This window comes from Xenia sp. Carnegie-2017, unplaced genomic scaffold (genome assembly GCF_021976095.1).
Source record: "Xenia sp. Carnegie-2017 unplaced genomic scaffold, XeniaSp_v1 HiC_scaffold_34, whole genome shotgun sequence".
Taxonomy (NCBI): Eukaryota; Metazoa; Cnidaria; class Anthozoa; order Malacalcyonacea; family Xeniidae; genus Xenia; species Xenia sp. Carnegie-2017.
Genome location: NW_025813498.1, coordinates 1 through 6,249, shown reverse-complemented (window position 1 = coordinate 6,249; position 6,249 = coordinate 1). Strand labels below are relative to the sequence as shown.

Sequence of the window (6,249 nt, the reverse complement as noted above, 5' to 3'; positions counted from 1 at the left end):
GGTCGGCGTTAGATCATAGGTGAGATATGCACATATACGAAACTGCGCTTAATGAGATATGATCTTCGCACTTAGCTGGACAATTTAAGCAATCGTCTCAGGACCTGAAAAAATCAGGTGACTCAACGGGATTCGAACCCATGACCTCTGCGGTGCCGGTGCAGTGCTCTGACCACTGAGCTATGAAGTCACACAGTGGTGAGCAGTGAAGTCACACAGTGGTGGTAATTTCAAAAACACCGCACTGCATAAAACTGCGCTTAATGTTGGTCTGCGGTATTCCACAGTGACTCTTTCCATGTAAATCGCGAATAAGCGTTATGCGTCCGTGGATTATTCGGTTTTTTGTACCGTTTTGTATATTGTATTATATTTATTGGTTTTCTCGTATATATATATATATATGTTGCAACACAAATTTAAACCATGATCGAATTCAAAGATTGTTCTTGAACTACAAGGTTGGTTTACGAAATTTTATCTTGTTTACAATAACATCTATCTGAAAGACAAAAGTATGGTTGAATAACATTGGGAATCGAGATAATTTCAACCCACATATGGAAATAAACCTTATTTTGCAATGAAACATTTTTCATTGCAATCATTATTCTCACGATTTGCTGATTTCAAAATGTTTGTTATATTAAATGTTTAGTCGCACTTGCTCAGGGGATAGACCCTTGCAAGATTTCGTGGTTACAGCAAGATATGCGTACCCATTTGATGAAATGTTTCAAGCAAAAGAAATTGGAAATGTTTCCACATCGTGTGAATTCTGCAGTTTGTACACTAAGTCATTACGTCATCAGTGTATACTGTGTTTGTTTTCGGCACATCCCTGGAGCTGAAATGGTTTACTGCAATAACTGTAAGAATTGGTATCATCATCAACCTCCTTACAATTGCATCAAACTTTCTGTAAAGCAAAGTACAGCATTAGTAACAGATAAACCATTCTTATGTTCATATTGTGAAGTATCTTGCTAAATTTTCTAAAGAGGAGCTCTTCCTTTTCTTTCTGAATTGTTTCACAACAGTTTATTAAATCTTAAGAATTACAAATTTTTATAAGTAATGCAGTATGTGACTATCTGTAAATTTCATTAAGATCCCTGTTCAAGGAGATGCTTAGCTGTGTAAATATTGTGCACATATGGAATAATTTGACAAGTTCAGCTCTTTCTTCTAATATATGTATGGAACAAGTTAAATAATCATGTAGGTTAGTAACTATTAAAGAACATTTTTTAACACATATTAGCAAAATGACATCATAAACAGTAACATCTCATAAGAAATCGTGCATCTAAGTTTCCCAGATTCCCTGACTTTAGACATATCTTTGAACTGCAAAGGTGTAATAGGCTGTGTAGCCAAATACATGAACAAATTGAAAACAGTTTGCCGGGATTAGGTGAAAACTAAGGTGTTTGCAATTTGCAATATATACCATACAGTTCATCAAGATTACAATCTTTTTTCACTATGGACAACTTGTTAGTTTAATAACTAGTGTTTATGCAAAAATAACTCAAATTTCTGTTTTTTTATTACCATCTGTTGCACTGAAGGGTTAATGATTAATGATGTACTGCTCCTTTGAAAATATTAATATATATTAATATAAATATCATAATCTCATGTATATTGGTGTCATACAATTAATATAAACGTCATAACTTCATAAGGAATTTCTTAACAAATTTGTAATTTTAAAAATTAACAAATTATATAACCTGTTAGAGCTAAACCATTGTTGTTTGGTTTATGTAATATCATGATTCTTACATGCCAGTTTATACTTTTGGAAAACCTCTTAAAACATTATATCAAATGATCATAGCAAGCTTCTTGTAAACAATCCAAAATTAATGAACAGAGGAAGTTAAGAAGTTTGATGCATAATTTAGAAAAACATGGCACTAGAATAATCAAAATTTAATATAACAAACATTTTGAAATCAGCAAATCGTGAGAATAATGATTGCAATGAAAAATGTTTCATTGCAAAATAAGGTTTATTTCCATATGTGGGTTGAAATTATCTCGATTCCCAATGTTATTCAACCATACTTTTGTCTTTCAGATAGATGTTATTGTAAACAAGATAAAATTTCGTAAACCAACCTTGTAGTTCAAGAACAATCTTTGAATTCGATCATGGTTTAAATTTTATATATATATATATATACGAGAAAACCAATAAATATAATACAATATACAAAACGGTACAAAAAACCGAATAATCCACGGACGCATAACGCTTATTCGCGATTTACATGGAAAGAGTCACTGTGGAATACCGCAGACCAACATTAAGCGCAGTTTCGTATATGTGCATATCTCACCCATTGAGTTCTATAATAACCATTGAGTTCTATAATAACTGGAGCGGCTATCTTTACTGGGGCGAGGTCGCCAATAAAATGGCGGCCAACGGACGTATTTCCGCTGAAATGATCGCTTTGCAGAAAAATAATATTCTCGACCTCCCCCGGATTGATGTTATTGATTTTCCCGCCTTCAGTTGAAAATTTCAAATTCAATTGCGAGCTGTATGATAAATAAACAATATTTTTCAAGGCCAAAACAATATTTTTTTCAAAAATGCCTAATCGATGTTCAATCGTAGAATGTCGTAATGTTGACAACACGAAGGACATCGCTTTTCACAGGTGAGTTATTCGCTTATATTGTTTGTTCCTGAAAGATTGAATCGGCATTTATACAATTGAAAGCCCCAAAATCTGTTAGGCCTTATGAAAAAATTCTCTTAAATACTGCATACACTGATGTTTTCATGTGTGTTTTACAAAATTCAACAATTTTTTTATTTATTTGTTGAATCAACGCATGAAACAATAAATTTACTAATCTATTTCAAATAGTTTTCCTGACGAAGAAAAAACCCTGCACTTTTTCGGAATGGGTAAATAGTATAAAGAAATGGTCGCCTCTCACAGTTCTAACTAAGTGGAGCAGAGTTTGCTCAGATCATTTTCCGATAGCATGAAGAGAAACAGGTAACAAAGTGTGTCTAGAAGATAGTGCCGTGCCCACATTATTTCAACAGGTGCAGGATGTTGAATGCACGGAGAGCACTGAAAAGGTGAGTGGTCATTTTTCTATTCATGATCACTCATATTGTCTTAAGTCTCCCAGGAGACTGAAAAGACAATTGGAAGATGTTATAGACCGGGCAGAGTCTTATAGAAAGAGGTTAAAAGTGTCTAATAAGAAAAAAAGTAGACTGAAAAAGAAGGTAAATGATTTATTGTCAATCATTGATTGCCTTAAAGATGATAAAATGATCAGCTCTGATCAAGCTGAACTTCTTAATGCTTCACTATCTGGGGTTCCTGAAGATATTTTGAGTCGTTTAGTGGCAAACACTCAGGGTAAACAAGGTGCTCAATACCCCCCAGAATTGCAAGCTTTTGCACTAACTTTGAAATTTTACTCGCCTAAGGCTTATGATTATGTTCGTGAGAAGTTTAATTTAGCCTTACCTCATCCAAGAGTAATTCGATCTTGGTATAATTCCATGGATGGTGACCCTGGTTTCACCAAAGATGCCTTGAATGCTTTGAAAGTGAAGGTTCAAGAAGCAAAGAAAGATGGCAAGGAAGTCATATGTGCATTGATGCTGGATGAAATGTCAATCCGCAAACACGTAGAATGGGATGGTCAAAAAGTTTGTGGTTATGTTGACCTTGGTACTGGGATTGATGATGATTCACTCCCTGAAGCAAAAGAAGTTTTGGTATACATGGCTGTTGCTCTAGATTCATCCTGGAAAGTACCAGTTGGTTACTTCTTGGTAGATGGCCTCACTGCAGAAGTAAAAGCAAATCTAACCAAGGAGTGTTTGATGCAGTTGCATGATGTTGGTGTTAAAGTTGGAAGTTTAACGTGTGATGGTCCATCCACACACCTTGCAATGATGAAGTTGCTTGGAGTGAAACTTTCACTTAATGATTTTCAAGCATATTTTTTACATCCATCTGATTTAATGTTGAAAATTCATGCATTTTTAGATCCTTGTCATATGATCAAGCTTGTCAGAGGAGCAATTTCTGAATTGAGAACTCTGAAGGATGAAAAAGATGGTTTGGTAAGATGGCAATACTTAGTTGAGCTAGAAAAACTGCAAGCCTCAGAGGGCTTGCGACTTGCCAACAAACTAAAGAAAGCTCACATAAACTGGAAGCCACAGAAAATGAAGGTAAATTTAGCAGTGCAAGCACTCAGCTCGAGTGTTGCAGATGCTTTAGAGTTCTGTGAAGGTAAGCTCAAACTTCCACAGTTTAAAGGGTGTGATAAAACAGTCAAATTCATTCAGTATTTGATCGCTTGTTTGACGTTTTGAATTCCAGGAATCCAATTTCTAAAAATTACAAAGCACCAATAAGGAAAGCGAATTACAAGCTGATAAAAACCTTCCTGGATGAAGCAAGGCAATACATCTTAAATCTGAAGGGTGCTGATGGAAAGTCGATTTTTTCCCATAAGAGGAAAACAGGATTCTTGGGGTTTCTGTTGTGCATTGAAGCAGTGCAAGGGCTTGCTGAGGATCTTGTTATAAGTGACAATTCTCCCTTAAATATTTGCTTACTTATAAGACAAGTCAAGATCATTTAGAATTGTTTTTTTCAGCTGTGCGAGCGTCAGGAGGTTGGAACAACAACCCGACATCTCGACAGTTCAAAGCAGCGTACAAGCAGCTGCTGATGCGACATAACATTAAAGGAGGTCATGGAAATTGTGTTGCTCAGGATGGTACCGAAATTCTAAGTAGACTAGAAGATCGGTGTGAGAGTGAACAAATGTCGGCAGATATTTCCGATGTAAATACTGCAAGAAGATACGATCTAGAACTGCGTGGGCCAGAACAAACTGACCACGATTACAGCGACACCTCAAACTACATTCAGCTTTCAGACTACAAGGAGGCAGCAATATCGTATATTGCTGGCTATCGCAAAAATGGTGAAAAGGAAGATCCATTGTGATGATTGTATGGATGCTCTGACATCATCTAAAGAAAGAGCACCAGAACTATTTGTGGCATGGAAGAGCAACGGTGGTTTAAAATACCAACTGACGATCTTCTGAAAGTGTGTCAGGAAACAGAGAAATGTGTAATGAGGATGGTAAATTCCTGCCATGGTGGCTTGCCACATGCAGCAAACATATCGAGTGCAATTGCTGCGACGGTATTATCTGTGTAGAGAAAAAGTTTTAGCATGTTAGATGAGCATGTGTTAGAGTCGACAGTTACAGATAATCATGCTTATAAACTGATAAAGTGTTGTGCTGAGGCATTTGTGAAAATAAGAATGCATCACTTGACCAAAACGCAAAACGATAAGTTGCATAGTCAGAAAATTCGTAAAAAGTCTAAGCTTGTGTTGTTCAATCATCAGTAGATTGAACGTTGCCTGGACACTATTGTGTTTTCGAGGCTTTGCCTGTGCCTAGAAATGGAATTTTTCATTTGACTATTCCATTTTTTTGAGGCTGTAGGCGTCCTGGCACATAGCAATATGTGTTTCGAGGAGAAATTTAATGGTGCCTGCACATTTGTGTTCGAGGCTTAAAATGTAACATGAAATTATAACCTAGTTTACGTAACTAAACAATTAAAAGAATGAGAAGTAATTCGAAATGCAAGTCTTCTATGTGAGTATTCCTCTACAACATAGTAGAACATAGAACCACAATAGCACAATATTCATTTTGAACTATTTTTTTTATACAGAAAAAATACTCAACAAAACAGCCCAATTGGACGACATAAGAAAACTATTTTGTGGTCCTAACATTGAAAGCACTTTCAATCAGATCGAGCGTTGTAGTAAGTGCTTTTTTCAAATTAAACCAGTCTGTCAATTGATAAATGAATTGTTAACGTTCTTTTAAAATAAACGTTACTCAATATTAAACGCACGTGTTTAACTTACAGGTGACATTATGAATATTGCCGGGATGATCTGAATGCGGAGTCCTTGAACAACGTTCATGATGCGTAACATTTTATCTTTAACATTTTTGTACTCTTATAGTTCAATGAGTTCACATTGTTTATATGTTTCTTGACTTGTAAAAGCCAATGGTTAAACTTCGATAACTTGAAAAAAATTTAGAAGAATGTTACTTGAATGCAGGGGTGGGGATTTGAGTCCTGAGAATGGAGAGGGAAATGTTGCAGAATTTGATTTGCCCAACAAAAACGTAGTGTAATTT

General features: G+C 35.6%; 1 long non-coding RNA gene across 1 annotated transcript; it reads left to right on the top strand.

The window, feature by feature from the left end:
* The first annotated feature begins 5,407 nt into the window (after positions 1-5,407).
* LOC124455338 lies at positions 5,408-6,007 on the top strand. The gene is made up of 3 exons (XR_006951803.1): positions 5,408-5,685; positions 5,765-5,860; positions 5,969-6,007. It is a non-coding gene; the product is annotated as an uncharacterized LOC124455338 (long non-coding RNA).
* The last annotated feature ends 242 nt before the right edge of the window (positions 6,008-6,249 follow it).